We start from the raw sequence: 18,417 nt of genomic DNA on the forward strand, positions 1-18,417 counted from the left end.
TCAGCTCTGCAGGGGCAGGCCGAGAGGTGGTTGACGCCACGCCAGCTTAAGCCAGGAATGGTGGTTTGCGACAATGGCACCAACCTCCTCTCCGCCCTCCGACAGGGACAACTGACCCATGTGCCCTGTGTGGCTCGCGTCCTTAACCTGGTGGTGCAGCGGTTCTTGGGCAGGTACCCGGGCTTACAGGATGTCCTGAAGCAGGCCAGGAAAGTCTGTGCATTTCCGCCGATCATTTAATGCCTGTGCTCGGCTGGCTGAGCTCCAAAAGGAGCTGAACCTGCCTAAGAACTGCCTTATATGTGACATACCCACCAGGTGGAACTCAACATTGGCCTGCAGCGGCTGCACACGCAGCAGAGGGCCATCAATGAGTACCTGTGCGACTACGGCACCAGGACAGGGTCAGGGGAGCTCGGTTTTTTCCTCACCACACTAGTGGGGCATGATCAGGGATGCATGCACTGTCCTGTCACAATTTGAGGAGACCACAAGGATGGTGAGTGGTGACAGTGCATGCATCAGTGACACTGTACCTCTTGTCCACCTGTTGGCGCATATGCTGCGTGGCAATAATGGACAGGGCACTTGAGACAGAACAGGGGCAGAATGAGGATTTCCTTGCCTCTTAAGGCCCCCTTTATCCAGACAGTGTTCCTGCTGTGCCACCCATCACACAGGAAGAGAATGAGGAGGATGATGATTGTGTCAGCATGGAGGTGGAGGCTGGCACTTAGCATCAGCAGCAGCCGTCTTGTAGGGATGATTTACAGTTCCAAGAAACCCGTGGACTTGTACGTGGCTGGGAGGAGGTAGCTGCGGATCATGTTGTCCTTAGTGACCCAGGGGACTCCTCAGCTAACCTACGCTGCATGGCCTCCCTGATCCTGCAAAGCCTGTGGAAGGATCCTCGTATTTTTCGGATCAAGGAGAGGGACAATTACTGGCTTGCCACTCCTTGATCCACGGTACAAGGGTAAGGTTGCCGACCTTATCTTGCCGTCGCAGAGGATGAGACATCTCCGGGAGGCCTTGCAGAAAGGTCTGCAACGTGTTCCCAGAGACTGGGAGGTTACAAACTCCTGGTCCTGGACAACATGTTGCCGAGGCATCGGTCAGAAGGAGCGGTGGAGAAGGTGGCCGTCTGACTGATGTGTGGAAACTATTTTTTTTTATTTTTTTAGTCCGCAGCCCCAAGGTATGTTCGGTTCCAGCAACCATCGGCAGCGTCTGATTTACATGGTGCAGGATTACCTAGGGGCAAGGTCAGACTTGGACCCCTTTCCCACCGAAAATCCTCTGGTTTACTGGGTCTTGAAGATGGATCACTGGCCAGAGCTTGCACATTATGCAATTGAGCTACTGACCTATCCTGCATCCAGCGTTCTTTTGGAACGCACCTTCAGTGCTGCCTGGTGGCTTTGTTGCCGATCACAGGGTGCGCCTGTCTACCGAATCAGTTGATCGACTGACTTTCATAAAGATGAATCGGTCTCGGATCACCCACAGCTACCAAGCACCTGAAGCTGATGTAACTGAATAATTATTATTTTTTTTTAAATATCACATCCCTTCAAGACTGCCGATGCTGAGTGACTGTCCTTTTATTTTGATTGTCTATCCTCTTCCTCCTCCGCTGATATGTTGGAAGAACATTTTTGGTTCTGGGTGATGCCACCAGCCCAAGTTTAATTAAAATTTTTGATGCTTTTCAGCAGGGCTCATTCCTGCACCACAACTAGAGTATATGGGAGAGGTTGCAGTGTTGTGGCACCAGTGCCTAAGGCCCAATTTTTCAGCCCCTGTTTAACAGGGGCATGTAATTACAATTCTTTATATAATAGTTCACAGGAGGGCCCATTCCTGTTCCCACCCAGAGTAACTGGACTTGTAGTGTTGTGGCACCAGCACCACAACCACCAAAGGTCAATTTTTCTATCACTGTTCAACAATGGCATGTAATTACAATTCTTGATATAATTGTTCACAGCAGGGCGCTCCAGCACCCAGCAAGAGTCACTTTGAGGGCTTACAATGTTGTGGCAAAACCAACACCTTGTTCCGCCATTTCTGCAGAGCATATAGGGCAGGCCCCTACTTTCAAACATCCAACTTACAAACGTCCCCTACTTGCAAACGGAAGGAGACAACAGCAAGTGAGATGAAAAAATACGGACGGCAAAACAAATTATACAGGGGTGATAACCCTTCCCTATGTTTTCAAAAGAGCTTAAAAATAGGCTGGAGCTACACTTTAAAAATGTACCAGTTGAAAATTACAAACAGATTCTACTTAACACAACAAACCTACACAGTCCCTGTCTTGTTGGCACCGCCTGTATACTGCTGTTCTGAGTATATAGGGCCTGGGGGCCACACGTATTTCCTTTTTTTTAATATGGGTACGGGGTTCCCTTTAATATCCGTAGAAGACCCAAAGGGGCTGGTAATGGGCAGGGGGGCTACTCATGCCATTTTTCTCAATGATTTTCATCCATATTGCCGGAACTAGATATAACATTAAAACCGCAAGCAGTTTTAAATGACGTTATTTCTGTTAAATGTCATTTTGTGCAGGGACTGTTCTAAACACGTGGCACTTCACAGGCATACTATAGAAGTATGATCATTAAAATCAGTGCTCCCGCCAAAACGGCCATTTTTAAAAACATTTTAGGCATTGACCCATGTCCCCTGGGGCAGGAGCTGGGTCCCCAAACCCTTTTTAGGACAGTATCTTGCATATTGGCCATTAAAATTAGCACTTTTTATTTCGAACGTTCGAGTCCCATAGACTTCATAGGGGTTCTAAAAGTTCGTACGAATTTTCAGTCCGTTCGAAAGTTCTGGTGCGAACCGAGGAGTGTTCGACTCATCCCTACTTATGGAAATGATGTAAACAAAAAAAAAATTAAATAAACTTTTTATATTTATAATTTAGGATTTGGCTTTTAATTTCTGTAGCCATTTTTCTCCCTGGGGACCTCAAAGCACGTTATCTACTGTTTGGGCAGATATCTCTTGAGAAAGGGCACAAAGTAGTAGTGACTCTCGGCTCTCCTTTCTCCCTCTCACTATTGGGATGGATGGGAGAAGAGAGCTGAGACTAATCGTGAATGACTTTGCTGTTTTTGAACATCCAGGATGAATTGTTCCATAGTGGCTACAATTCTAAATGTCAGTGAGGGAATATTAGCTGATATAATGTAAATTCATAATGTGGGGGATGGTGAAGTATCCATGGTGATCCACTGGTGAATAACTTGAGTACGATATCCAACAAGGTCAGCTGAGCAGAATAATTGCTGTTTCCGTCTTTCTAGGTTTTCCATAAACTTGGGAAAAGATGAGAAAAATATAGTGCTGCACTTTAACCCTCGCTTTGATGAGCGCAAGATAATCCTGAACTCTATGGTGGACGATGTCTATGGAGAGGAGCTGAGGGAAAGCGTCTTCCCCTTCCAGGAGGGGTCAGACATCACGGTAGGTCTATGTTGGATGGGGCAAAGTGGTATCCTTGTGCATATTGGGCACATATCTCTGAATGATGGGTTAGGTGAAGGGTATAAAGGATTTGCTATGATGGTCACCCCTTCAGCTCATTCCATGAAGGATGAGGACCTCCCGCATAGAAGATCCAATTGATTCCATCCATCATGCTACCATTGTGTGCTATTATATACCGCCTAGCAAATGGTTGCTGCTGGTCTGATCGGGGGGAGGGGGGGGGGGCAATAGAGGAAATAATGTGTGACATTGACGTGTACATGGGGATAAGAAAAAGTGTGTGTTGACTCTGAATAATTGTATTCTCATTTACCCTCAAGTCAGTCATTTTGTAGATCACTTAATGACTTTTTTTTTTTTTTTCCTTTCTTGCAGGTTTACTTCCAGTTTGAGCAAGACATGATCACCATACATCTACCTACCGGAAATCCTCTCTCATTTCCAGTCCGCTTTCCCATAGAGGTGATCTCCTACTTGTCTTTGGTGGACCTCCAGCTCAAATCCATCACATTCAAATGAAGAATCCCACAGAGGAACCGCCTGTCCCCCACATGTCCCTATCCAGGATCTGTGAAATGTCCATAGTGGCCAAAGATTCTTATCTTGTAACTCTGTTCCTGCTGCTCATGTAGCCATACATTGTGCTTTACCCAGTACTAGAAATGGATTTCATACACCTTTCAAATAAAATCAAACAAGCTCCATTGTGTCTTTTTATTTATTTATTTATTTTTTCATTTTTGGGGGGGTGGCGGTGGTAGAAACATTTGTGCAGCTGTCTTTCAAATGCAGTATGACATAAAATATTGCAACAACCACTTATTTGTTTTGGGGGTTCTATGTAATTTTCAATCTCTTGTCAAGATCCCAATGGTGAAGAAAAAAATGTGATAACTCTTGATGTTTTTAATTGTGCAGCTCTAACAAGATCTATGGCATCTCTTCAGCTTTGAAGCCTGGCTAATAGAACTGGTCAGGATTCCACCCCCTTGGTTTTCAAAGCCCCCAGCTGTCGGCACAAAACATGTCCCAGTTTGAGGACCTGCCATCTTTACAGCTAAAGTGCCAACAGTTGCTCAGCAATGTCTTGCTAACTCAGTAAAGTCGGTCTTTTGACTGCAAAATTAGGCCCTCTCTCATTTGTTCCCAGCTTTTGGGAGTTCTCGTCTTATAACCACAATCTGTCCTCTTGCCCTGACCAGAGCAGGGTTTTGCATCTTGGCTGTGCCAAAAACCTACCTTAATTAGGGAGGTTGGGACTAGAGGATCTCCTCCAGTATAACCTATAAAGGGGAAGTCTTCCTACCCCCGCAGAGGGCAGCTCAGATTTAGGAGCCATCTCCCTGGCGCTGCCAACCTTCTCACTTTGGGCTTGGGAAGCATGACTGAGGGACCTGCCGAAGCTGTTCTCTATATTCTCCCCCCCCCCCCTACCAAATTAACCAGATAACATCCTTTCATCTGGAGTTGAAAGGCCATAGCAGCCTTTTTTTACAAAACAATTAAATACCCAGCACCCCCTTCAAAGACCCAATAGACCCCTGTCTGCTACTATGACAAGAAAATAACACTCAAATTGAATGGCCGTCTAAAACCTAAATCCTGAAAAACCTGCTACATATATACCCCCAGCACCTGAAGAAAATAGGAAGCACCCTCAGACCAACACAAACAAGGGAGGTTGGGGGAAACATCTCTGACAAACTCAGAAAAAAATCCCCCCCCTCTCTCAAAATACCCCTCAGCTCTGCAACCCACCAATCTGGTAAGCGGAATACTACCTTCAAAATCGCACCACTAAATACCCCACCTCCTCTGCATGCCCGAGTCACGCTGCCCCCTCCTAGTTTCACGCACCTCCAGGCCACATACTGACAATTCATCATAGTCAACATTGCATAGGTCAGTGATGGTGAACTTTGGCACCCCAGATGTTTTGGAACTACATTTCTCATGATGCTCAACTACACTGCAGAGTGCAAGAGCATCATGGGAAATGTAGTTCCAAAACATCTGGGGTGCCAAGGTTCGTCATTTGGGAGGGTCTGTTATACACATGACTAGGGCACCACCAATGTCCACAACACCATGGTAATCACTACCTATCCCCAAATTAAACACTTGTACCTAAATAATGAGGCCACGTTGGAGAAATTGTGGCTGCATTGGCCATTTATTAACAAATAACCAAAAAATTAACATTCCTTAAAACAGAAACAATAATAATATTCATAATCAAATAATAACATTAAGGTTGCTGGTCTTGGGAGTCACAATGAACCAACATCAGGTTTGGATCTAGTGGACTAAAATTCCCAGCCGCACCACACCGGCTCAGTGACCACTCACCCCTCTGCAGATACCTCCGAGTTACAACTTCCCAGCTAACACCCCGTTATCTGAGATACAACACAGGACTCCATACATTAGATGGTCCCTACTAAAAACTATTCAAGGAAATCTGAACGTCTCTGAAGACCTCAATCGCCATAACCTTATGACTAACGAGATTAAACGCAGGCTGGGTGTTCTGTTCTAATCTACTCTATTTTTTATTGAGTACAGAACCAAGGATCATTTTGTGCTACTAAATTGTATGGAATTTGATAGACTCCACCACAGCAACAATAGATCCCCCAACACATAATGACAGACCTCCCCCCCAGCAACAATGGACCCCCCCCCAACAACAAAATACCACCCCAGCAACAATAGATCACCAGTGACAATAGATCCCCACAGCAGTCAGCTTCAATAGAATACATTCAGTGCTGGAGGTTCCGGAGCTGTGTCCCCCCCACATTCCCGCTGAAAAAAAGCCCTGGTTACCTTCATCAAAACAAAAAAATATCTCTGCCTTCCTCTACAGCTCCCTTTTTAGAGAAAGCCATCCTCTAGAGATGGGGCATGGGAGCGAGATGCCCCAGACCTACTAGGACGTAGGCATGAGCTCTGGCGTGTTTGCATGGTCCATGTGCAGAGCCCACCAGGAAGTCGGCGCAGCGCTGCGCTAATCACAGGCAGTGAGACATTGCCCGATCTCTGCAGCCGCACATCGGGGCAGCATCTCACTGCCTGTGATTAGCGCAGCGCTGCGCCGACTTCCTGGTGGGCTCTGCACATGGACCATGCAAACACGCCGGAGCTCATCCCTACTAAGACGTCATCTCCTGACCTGCATTATTCATCTAAAGGGCCCTTTGCAGGGCTGAAGCCCCAGACCAGGTGGTGCAGACCATGGGAGGTCTGGGCAGAGTCCTCTTATGTGAGAAGTGGTGGAAACCAGGGAATGTGTGTGCCATCTGGGAGCATGCCCTACTGGACAGAGGGATATTGGGAAGTGACTGACATACTATAGAACAGCGTTTCTCAACCCCACTCCTCAAGGTGCCCCAACAGGTCACATTTTCAGGATTTCCCTCAGACGGAACAGCTGTGGTAATTACTAAGGCAGTGAAACTGATCAAATCACCTGTGCAAAATAATGGAGAGCCTGAAAACATGACCTGTTGGGGCGCCTTGAGGATTGGAGTTGAGAAACACTGCTATGGAAGGTGTCTTCATCCCCTCAGCTGCAGGTCCTGTGATGAGGTGATGGACACTAATGGTGAGGACTTAGTATACATGGAGAAGTGCTTAGAGTTGCCACCTCATCCCTTTAAACCCGAACACATATGAATTACACGGGTTCTGAGGCTGATTTCATGTAGATAAGGCACAGAGAATAATTTGTCCCACACCTCTCATAGCCAGGTGCATAGATATTCCATGCCATCTATAGCCAGGTGCACAGATGTCAAACACCTCTCATAGCCAGTTGTACAGGCATCATACAACACTCATAGCTAGATGCAAAGATGTCCCAAGCTACCCATAGCCAGGTGCACAAATATCCCTAGCCAGGTGCACATACATTGCAAGCCACCCATAGCCTGGTGCACAGCCATTGCAAGCCACCCATAGCCTGGTGCACAGACATTGCAAGCCACCCATAGCCAGGTGCACAGACATTGCAAGCCACCCATAGCCAGGTGCACAGATATTGCAAGCCACCCGTAACCAAGTGTACAATTGCCCCACAATGTCCCACACCACTCATAACCATGTACACAGACATCACATACTGCCCATAGCCTGCGAGGTGGGGGGCAGGGAATGGAAATTGTTACTTTGGGGTCGGTTTACTAAAACTGGAGAGTAGAGAATCCGGTGCAGCTCTGCATAGCAAACAATCGGCTTCCAGGATTTTTTTTTGGCAAAGCTTAATTGATGAAGCTGAAGTGAGAAGCTGATTGGCTCCTATGCACAGCTGCACCAGGTTTTGCACTCTCCAGTCTTAGTAAATCTCCCCCTTTGTGTTGTAGAAATGACTTTGAGGACGGTCATCTTTTGCCCCCTTGCTGTTTGTGGTGAGTGGTGACACCCCAGCAGAGTGACGATGGGCGCCCCATGCTCAGTCACACCCCATCCACATTTCATTCATTCTCTGTAATGAATTCTCAGTCCATGGAGAGCTGGGCGGGGTGACTCCTCCCTCCTGACTGGCTCCGCCCCCAGCAGACCTCCTATATATGAAGAGGTAGAAGTGCAGCTGATTACAAGTTTGTCTGATAAGAAAGCAGCATGGCAGATAATGTGAGTATGAGCACTGATGGAAGCTGCAAAAGCTGAGAAAATGGGTTGTGTGGGCTGAAGGCAGTGGTGGGGGTAGTGCGGTATGGTGTGGGGAAGGTTGGGTTGCTGAGTATGGATGGTGGTGGGTATAGGGTTGAGGACATGGGATGATGTAGGGTTGATGGGTGAGGACATGGGATGATGTAGGTTTGCCACATCATCCCTTTAATCCAGGACACACATTAATTACACTCACTTGGTACCTTTTTATCTGCTTTAAATCAGCCTCAGAACCCGTGTAATTCATATGTGTCCTGGGTTAAAGGGATGATGTGGCAACCCTAGTTGTTGGGTGTGGGTATGGTGCTGTTGGTGTTTGGGCTGTCATGCAAATAGTGCTGTTGGGGATGGTAAGTGGAAGGAATAGGGTTTGAGTATGGAGGGTGGCTGGTATAGGGTTGCTGGGTCTGGGCAATGGTGGTATGGTGCTGCTTCATGTGGTTAGTATGGTGTTGCTGGGTGTATAAATGATGACCTGCCTTTAATATAAAGGGTGTAGTAAAGATTGCCCACCCCCTCTAGTATACAGGGTGTAATAATCCTCCCCTCCCCTCTAGTATACAGGGTGTAATAATCCCCCCCCCTCCCCTCTAGTATACAGGGTGTAATAATCCCTCCCTCTAGTATACAGGGTGTAATAATCCTCCCCCCCCCCCCTCTAGTATACAGGGTGTAATAATCCCCCCCCCTCCCCTCTAGTATACAGGGTGTAATAATCCCTCCCTCTAGTATACAGGGTGTAATAATCCTCCCCCCCCCCCTCTAGTATACAGGGTGTAATAATCCTCCCCCCCCCTCTAGTATACGGGGTGTAATAATCCTCCCCCCCCTCTAGTATACGGGGTGTAATAATCCTCCCCCCCCTCTAGTATACGGGGTGTAATAATCCTCCCCCCCCTCTAGTATACGGGGTGTAATAATCCTCCCCCCCCCTCTAGTATACGGGGTGTAATAATCCTCCCCCCCCCCCCTCTAGTATACGGGGTGTAATAATCCTCCCCCCCCCTCTAGTATACGGGGTGTAATAATCCTCCCCCTCCCCCCCTCTAGTATACGGGGTGTAATAATCCTCCCCCTCCCCCCCTCTAGTATACGGGGTGTAATAATCCTCCCCCTCCCCCCCTCTAGTATACGGGGTGTAATAATCCTCCCCCTCCCCCCCTCTAGTATACGGGGTGTAATAATCCTCCCCCTCCCCCCCCTCTAGTATACGGGGTGTAATAATCCTCCCCCTCCCCCCCCTCTAGTATACGGGGTGTAATAATCCTCCCCCTCCCCCCCCTCTAGTATACGGGGTGTAATAATCCTCCCCCTCCCCCCCCTCTAGTATACGGGGTGTAATAATCCTCCCCCTCCCCCCCCCCTAGTATACGGGGTGTAATAATCCTCCCCCTCCCCCCCCCCTCTAGTATACGGGGTGTAATAATCCTCCCCCTCCCCCCCCCCTCTAGTATACGGGGTGTAATAATCCTCCCCCTCCCCCCCCTCTAGTATACGGGGTGTAATAATCCTCCCCCTCCCCCCCCTCTAGTATACGGGGTGTAATAATCCTCCCCCTCCCCCCCTCTAGTATACGGGGTGTAATAATCATCCCCCTGTACAGGACCATCTTCACAGCATCATGGGCCCCTGGGCAGAGTAATTCTCTGGGGCCCCTACAAGCCTGTCCCAATTTTTTTTTATTTTTTTTTTTTTTTCCACTCGAGAATAAAAAGTATAAAGCCTCACTGTGCCCAACACTGCAGCCTCGCCATGGCAGAGGATAAGATGGTGGACCGGATCATGACTGGAGGAAGAGGATATCCGGAGAGGAGTGTGAATAGCAGCAGGCTGTTACATCTTACATGAAATTGCCTCCGCTCTGCTCACCGTCACACAGCCCCGCCCCCCCTGACCCCGCGCCTGTGATAGATAGAATGCAGGACCAATGCTGGGATGTTCTGTCTCACAGGCGCAAGGTCAGGAGGGGGCGGGGCTGTGTGATGGCGAGCGGAGGCAATTTCATGTAAGCTGTAAGAGCCTGCTATTCACACTCAGGGCTGGACTGGGACAGAAATTTGGCCCTGGACTTCATCCAGACCGGCCCACTTACATTTTGAGTGTCCCATCATCACCCCCTTACATCAGAGTGGCCCACTAGGAAACTCCCGGTAGTTCCGATGGCCAGTACATGCCTGTTCACACATCTCCGGATCTCCTCTTCCTCCATCTGCTCTCTTCCACCGGGGTGATCACTGGGAGACCAGCTCCCAATCAACCATTTGAGGGCTGCAGTATACAATTCCACCCTGCAGTGCCGATATCGTCACTCTAGATATGACTGGCCCTGATTGGGGAGGAGGCCCCCCCATGTGCATCTGGGGCCCCTGGGCTGATCTCAGTAAGACGGCCCTGCCCCTCTAGTATACAGGTTTTGTAGTAAATGTTCTCCTTTCTCCCATACAGACCGCTGTCTTGTATAAATTCAGCCTCAAACCCGGTCACTCTGTGGAGGTGGGGGGCTTCATTCCGGAGGGATGTAAAAGGTAGGTGAAGATTTTATCCTCGGCTACTTATTGTGTAATATATTCGTCTGATCTCTGTATAATACTAGAATTTGCCAAATGTACAACTTGCAGAAGTAGAAGTGTGCTCTGTGTACAGTCCATCCTACTGACCCCTCACTGGGAATTTGGTCCCTCAAATAATACCAAACATCAAATTGATTTGATTGGAGCAAATTTAGCTTTAACATTTGTTGTCAAAATGTCATCCTGGATAAAACTTGTCTGACTTGTCAGCCATCATCTGAAATATGACAACTGACAATCCTGTGACTCCCATCTACACTCTGTCTACCAGTCCTCCATCCCTCCACTGGTCTGATTGGCAGACCTCTTCCCTGCCATGGTACATACACCCCTTGGGGGTTGGCTGAATTTCTGGGACTTCTGGTCCTTCAGAGGATGGTGACACCTTATGGAAGTGATGTGAACAAAAAATAAAACTTTATATTTATAATTTAGGATTTGGCTTTTAATTTCTGTAGCCCTTTTTCTCCCTGGGGATCTCAAAGCACTTTATCTACTGTTTGGGCAGATATCTCTTGAGAAAGGGCACAAAGTAGTAGTGACACTCTGCTCTCCTTTCTCCCTCTCACTATTGGGATGGATGGGAGAAGAGAGCCGAGACTAGTCTTCAATGACTTCACTGTTTTTGACCATCCAGGATGAATTGTTCCATAGTGGCTACAACTCTAAATGTCAGTGAGGGAATATTAGCTGATTTAATGTAAATTCATAATGTGGGGGATGGTGAAGTATCCATGGGAGGGCCACGGGTGAATGACTCGAGGACGATATACAACAAGGTCAGCTGAGCAGAATAATTGCTGTTTCTCCAGTCATCTTCCAGGACGGCACACCTGAGAGATGACTGGTCCACCTGACAGGAAACACAATCAACAACAAATTTAAAAGTCCCCACCCCTCCCTCAGACCCTCAGTTCTTGATTGTGTTTCCCACAGGATGGCAGCGAAACCAAGTTTCTTTTTAACTTTATGGGGTCTAGGACCCCGTGTTTTTCTCGTGAGGTTTTTCTTCCTGGGACTTAAACAGACAGGATCTGTGGTGCTCCCTTGTATACCCCCAGGGAAAACTTGAGGGGTAATCCTCACTCAAGGTCTCCTTAGGGAGCCTTGTAAGAGCCTCGTGGGACAGGGGAGTTGTCCCAGTAGTGCTATTCCCCTGTTGTCTTGTTTTTTCTTACCTTCACATTTTCGTTGGTGGAGTGGGTGAGCTGCTGCTTTTCTGTAGTGCGGAACGCGAGTGGCGTGCGTCCAACGCCACAGCGCATGTCCGGAAGTCCAAGGGCGTCACTTCCGGGTATCGAGTTCTGGAAGTGGGACGGCTGGACGCACCGGCGTGCGTACCAGCCTCAGAGTGCAGGACCGGAAGAGGCTGTACGTCATTTCCGGACGACGGACCTCCTTAAAAATGGCGCCGATCGGCGCGTTTTTTAAACAGAACGGGTGTGATGTGATGCACCCAGTCTCCTCGCCCGACAAAACGCTTTTCCGGAGGCAGCACTCGGACAAAGACAACAAGGGGACGCTCGAGACTATACCTGATCCAGCGATCCTGCAGGGCAGCAAATCGCCATGGAAGAGGAAGGTCTGTCTGAGCAGACAACCGTTGAGGTCGCCACTGGGGGTGAGTGATCCAACTTTATTTAGGGGCAGGGTACTCTAGGGAAGAGCTCCTGTGCCCCTTTTAGGACATGTGTAGCTAAATTGTCTATTTTTGTTTTTTTGACTATTCCCAGGGACCGAAAGCTCTGCCCAGGGGTCAGCTGCTAGGTCTAAGGGAAAGGCTACTTCAAAGTCCAGGCGTTGTGGTTACTGTAACTCTGTTAGCACAAGACCACACCAAACCTTTCTGCGATCGATGTATCATCAAACTCGCAGGCAAGGAGACCGCTCAGGTCGTGAAAGAATGTAGGGCCTTACAAGCAGAAATGTTGGCTACCCTTCAATCTTTTCAGTCCACCCTAGTGAAGGGTTTGGAGAAAGTACCATCAGAGAGAGAGACTCCTCAGTTACAGGAAAACTTTTCCACATCTTATGCGGAAAGTTCCCAGGGCCAAGTCTCCCTATTATCTGAGGTGGAGGAAGGCCAGGTCCCAGACTGTAGTTCTGGAGAGGATGATTCAGACCAAGATAGCCAGGGGGAGGCTAAGCTTGGGGGATTTTTGTTCTCGAGTGAGGACATGGAAGGTTTATTAAAAGCCATTTACACCTCAGAAGATATTCAGGTTCCCTCTGCTCAAGTCTCAGCACAGGATAGAGTATATAGAGGTTTAGGAAGGTTACAGACCAGAACCTTTCCCATTCACCAGTCTCTGAAGGAGATAATCCTCAGAGAATGGAAGGAACCTGAATGCAAGCTTCTCAAACTGAAAGCTTGGAAAAGGAGGTGTCCCTTTAAAGATGAGGAGAAATTTTTTTAAAGCTCCTCGCTTGGATGCAGCCTTAGCGCAGGTATCTAAGAGGTCCGATTTATCCTTTGAAGATTCTGGAAATATCCAGGATCAGATGGATAGAAAGTCGGAAACTTTGCTCAAAAGAGCCTGGGAGGCGAATGCGGCAGCAATGGCGCCTGCCCTAGCTTCCGCCTGTGTAGCCAGGAATGCTGACACCTGGCTTGGCAAATTAATGGATCACGTTTCCCACAGTAGGGAGACTAAAGAGATCGTAGACTCACTGGAGGTAATCAGTCGAGCAGTAGCTTATGTGGCAGATGCAGCAGTGGAGACTGTTAGGACCACAGCTAAAGCAGCAGCACTTTTGAACTCTGCCAGGAGGGCACTATGGGTCAAGACCTGGGATGGAGATTTTACTTCCAAGTCTCGCCTATGCGGCATCCCCTTTGAAGGTTCCTTGCTGTTTGGTGCAGGCCTTGATCAGGTTTTGTCCCGATCTATGGAGAAGGGCAAGAAATTTCCTGTAAGGCCCAAGAAGGAAAGGGGTAAAAAATTTTCGAGGCCCCTATTCAAAGACCCATCATAAGGGGAAAGCTGAACAAAGGAGGAAATGGAACTTGGGAAAAGGAAAAGAAAAAAGTGCAATTCTTTTCTCCAGCTCTGGAGCCTCTCAGAAAGAAGGCAAATGACGCCACCGTAAAGGTAGGTGCAAGACTCAGCGATTTCCTTCCCCAGTGGGAAAGGATTACGCAGAGTCCATACATTTTAAACCTTTTAGAAGTGGGGTACAGACTGGAATTTCAGACTCATCCCCCCACGGGAATTTCTGGTTACTTTTCCTCCCAGGGACCTAACCAAGGCAGAAGGGTTACTGAAAAATCTAAAGGAGCTAGCAGAGCAAGGGGTTATTACTCCAGTACCAACCAATCAGCTTACCCAGGGTTTTTACTCACACGTATTTGTGGTTCCAAAACCCTCAGGAAAATTTCGGTTGATAATAAATTTGAAGAGACTCAACCGTTTCCTGCTTCACAAAAAGTTCAGGATGGAGAGTATTTACTCAGTAAGAAAACATCTGCAGAGAGGAGTCTTTATGGTCACCCTGGACCTAAAAGACGCTTATCTACACGTACCCATTGCTCCCGAACACCAGAAGTACCTACGCTTCGCAGTTTGCATACAGCAGAGGATACAACACTGGCAGTTCAGGGCTCTTCCCTTTGGGCTGGCGGCAAGTCCAAGGATATTCACAAAGGTGTTAGCCGAAGTAGTAGCATACCTACACCTGCAGGGGATAGGGTTAATACCCTATCTGGACGACTTGCTGATCTACAGTGTGGATCAGAGGCAAGCAGTAATAGACAGACATCGTGTTAGAAACTCTGGAGACCTTGGGCTGGATGGTCAGTCGGGAGAAGTCCTCACTGACTCCATCTCAGTCCAAACTATACCTAGGCTACCTGTTAGACTCGCAGGCACAGAAGGTATTCTTACCAACAGAAAAGGTAACGAAGGTCCAGAATGCGGTTGTCACCCTTCTCGAAAGAGGAGAAGCCTCTCTGAGATATATAATGAGGTTGCTGGGTCTCATGACAGCCTGCATTCCGGCAGTAACCTGGGCACAACTCCATTCTCGGGAGCTTCAGTCTTTTCTACTTGCCTCATGGGGAGGAAAAAGAGAAACATTAGAGAACAGAGTACCCATCACAGAGGAGGTATCTCGTTCTCTGCGGTGGTGGCTCGACCCACAGAATTTGTTGAATGGTCGCCCCTGGTCTCAGGTAAACCCTTTGGTCTTAACCACGGACGCCAGCGCTTGGGGTTGGGGGGCTCATCTGGGAGACCGATATACCCAGGGGTCCTGGAACCACAGCCAAGCCAGGGAGTCTTCCAATTTCAGGGAGCTTCTGGCAGTAGGCAAAGCCCTAGACTATTTCCGAGAGGAACTGCAGGACAGGGAGGTTCAGGTCCTCTCGGACAACCTGGTCACGGTGGCATACCTAAACCACCAAGGAGGGACAAGGTCGGACAAACTAAGACGGTTAGCACAACAGATCCTTGTGAAAGCAGAAAAGAGGGTCCTTTCACTGTCAGCGATTCATATAAAGGGCTCACTCAATCTGCAAGCAGATTTTCTAAGCAGACAGCCCATCCTTCAAGGGGAATGGGGATTGAGCAAAGAAATCTTCTTCCTGGTGTGCAGACATTTTGGCAAGCCAGAAATAGATTTGTTCGCTTCCCGGGAGAATGCGAAGGTTCTCAGGTTTTTCTCCCTTTACAAGGATCAAGAAGCAGAAGGGATAGACGCTCTTGTACAAGTGTGGGATTTCAGGCTGGCTTATGCCTTTCCCCCATTGGTGCTCCTTCCCAGAGTCCTACAAAAATTAACCTACTCAAGGTCAGACCTGATACTGATAGCACCCTGGTGGCCCAAGAGAGTTTGGTTTCCCACCATTCAGAGTCTCGCGATAGCTCCCCCGCTGCGTCTGCCGGTGCAACGAGACCTACTCAGTCAGGGTCCAATCTTTCACCCCGACCCAGGTCGTCTCTCTCTGACAGCGTGGCTATTGAAAGGGAAATACTCCGAGACAGGGGCTGTTCGGAAAAAGTGATAGATACTCTTCTCCTCAGTAGGAAAGGCGTCACCAGAAAAATTTATGCAAAGGTCTGGAAAGTCTTCTCCCACTGGCTACAGTCTAAGGGGGGGGCTCTCCAGATGATACCCACCATCCTAGACTTTCTTCAGGAGGGGGTGGACCAGGGTTTGGCAGTTAGCACCCTAAAGGTCCAGGTGGCAGCCCTGTCCGTGTTTTTTGATAGGAAGCTAGGACAGGAGCCGCTAATAAAAATTTTGTCGGCCAGGGAAAGGGTAGTTCCAGTTAGGTCGGTCAGTTGTCCTCCATGGGATCTGTCCCTGGTATTAGATGCCCTAACAAGGGGGCCTTTTGAGCCGGTGGCTCAAATTTCGGTTAAACTTTTATCATTTAAGTTGGCCTTCCTCCTGGCTATCACTACGGCCAGGAGGGTGAGTGATATACAGGCTCTGTCGATTAAAGAGCCGTTTTTGCGCATCCTAGAGGATAGGGTAATCCTCACTCAGGATCCTCTTTATTTGCCAAAGGTAGCTTCATTATTTCACAGAAAACAGGATATTATTCTCCCGTCCTTTTGCCAGAATCCTAAGAATAAGGAAGAGGAAAGATTTCATTTCTTTGATGTCAGGCGTTGTCTCCTAGTCTATTTAGAAAGGGTGAGAGACTTTAGGAGATCCAGTCATTTATTGGTCACTTTCTCAGGGAAGAAAAAGGGTCTACAAGCATCTAAGTCTACGATAGCTAGATGGGTTAGACAAACCATATCCATCGCTTATAGACAGGCAGGTAAACCAGTACCAACCCGCCTTAAGGCGCATTCAGCCAGATCCCTAGCGACCTCCTGGGCAGAAAGGGCAGGCGCCTCAATCGACCAGATCTGCAAAGCAGCAACATGGACGAGCCATAGAACCTTTCTGAGGCACTACAGAGTGGAGCTGTTGTCCCCTCAGGATTTGGCATTTGGCAGGAAGATCCTACAAGCGGTTGTCCCGCCCTAAAGGTAGGCCTGAACTTCTTGCTTATCCTCTCAGGTGTGCCGTCCTGGAAGATGACTGGAGAAAATGACCAGTTACACTTACCGGTAACGTCTTTTCTAGGAAATCTTCCAGGACGGCAGGCCTACTCCCTACCCTTGTTTTATTGGTGTGGTATATTAATTCCTCACAGAATGTTCCCTCTGACACTGGTGTGGGATTTTCTTTACCATAACTGAGGGTCTGAGGGAGGGGTGGGGACTTTTAAATTTGTTGTTTGTTTCCTGTCAGGTGGACCAGTCATCTCTCAGGTGTGCCGTCCTGGAAGATTTCCTAGAAAAGACGTTACCGGTAAGTGTAACTGGTCATTTTCCGTCTTTCTAGGTTTTCCATAAACTTGGGAAAAGATGAAAAGAATATAGTGCTGCACTTTAACCCTCGCTTTGATGAGCGCAAGATAATCCTGAACTCTATGGTGGACGATGTCTATGGAGAGGAGCTGAAGGAAAGCTTCTTCCCCTTCCAGGAGGGGTCAGACATCACGGTAGGTCTATGTTGGATGGGGCAAAGTGGTATCCTTGTGCATATTGGGCACATATCTCTGAATGATGGGTTAGGTGAAGGGTATAAAGGATTTGCTATGATGGTCACCCCTTCAGCTCATTCCATGAAGGATGAGGACCTCCCGCATAGAAGATCCAATTGATTCCATCCATCATGCTACCATTGTGTGCTTTTATATACCGCCTAGCAAATTGTTGCTGCTGGTCTGATCGGGGCGGGGGGGAGGCGATGGAGGAAATGTGTGACATTGAAGTGTACAGGGGGAATAAAAAAAAAGTGTGTGTGTGTGTGTGTGTTGACTAATGAATAATTGAATTCTCATTTACCCCAGTCATTTGCAGATCACTTATTGACTTTTTTTTTTTTTTTTCTTTTTTTTTCTTTTTCTTGCAGGTTTACTTCCAGTTTGAGCAAGACATGATCACCATACATCTACCTACCGGAAATCCTCTAATTTCCAGTCCGCTTTCCCATAGAGGTGATCTCCTACTTGTCTTTGGTGGACATCCAGCTCAAATCCATCACATTCAAATGAAGAATCCCACAGAGGAACCGCCTGTCCCCCACATGTCCCTATCCAGGATCTGTAAAATGTCCATAGTGGCCAAAGATTCTTATCTTGTAACTCTGTTCCTGCTGCTCATGTAGCCATACACTGTGCTTTACCCAGTACTAGAAATGGATTTCATACACCTTTCAAATAAAATCAAACAAGCTCCATTGTGTCTCTTGTTTTCTTTATTTATTTATTTTTTTTTTTAATTTTTTTTTTTTACATGCTTTTAATTGGTTTGGGGCCCCAAAACGCTTAAAATGTAATTTCTAGAGCAGTTATCTGGCAGGTAGGACAAGATCTAGAGCTGCACAATTCTGGCCAAAATTAGACTTTTTTTTTTTTTTTTCATTTTTGGGGGGGCAGGGGTAGAAACATTTGTGCAGCTGTCTTTCAAACGCAGTGTGACATAAAATATTGCAACAACCACTTATTTGTTTTGGGGTTTCTATGTAATTTTCGATCTCTTGTCAAGATCCCAACGGTGGAAAAAAAATGTGATAACTCTTGATGTTTTTAATTGTGCAGCTCTAACAAGATCTATGGCATCTCTTCAGCTTTTAAGCCTGGCTAATAGAACTGGTCAGGATT

The 18,417-nt window shown here is 47.7% G+C and overlaps 2 long non-coding RNA genes across 2 annotated transcripts; both read left to right on the plus strand.

Annotated features, from left to right (window-relative positions):
- Positions 1 to 3,327: 3,327 nt before the first annotated feature.
- LOC143986643 (uncharacterized) lies at positions 3,328 to 4,211 on the plus strand. Its single transcript, XR_013276564.1, has 2 exons — positions 3,328 to 3,483; positions 3,883 to 4,211. It is a non-coding gene; the product is annotated as an uncharacterized LOC143986643 (long non-coding RNA).
- A 3,828-nt stretch (positions 4,212 to 8,039) lies between these two features.
- On the plus strand, positions 8,040 to 17,993 carry LOC143986638 (uncharacterized). Its single transcript, XR_013276562.1, has 3 exons — positions 8,040 to 8,142; positions 10,627 to 10,706; positions 17,667 to 17,993. It is a non-coding gene; the product is annotated as an uncharacterized LOC143986638 (long non-coding RNA).
- The last annotated feature ends 424 nt before the right edge of the window (positions 17,994 to 18,417 follow it).

Source organism: Lithobates pipiens, unplaced genomic scaffold (assembly GCF_037356315.1).
Source record: "Lithobates pipiens isolate NorthernLeopardFrog02 unplaced genomic scaffold, aLitPip1_a1.2 Scaffold_174, whole genome shotgun sequence".
NCBI classification, from domain to species: Eukaryota; Metazoa; Chordata; class Amphibia; order Anura; family Ranidae; genus Lithobates; species Lithobates pipiens.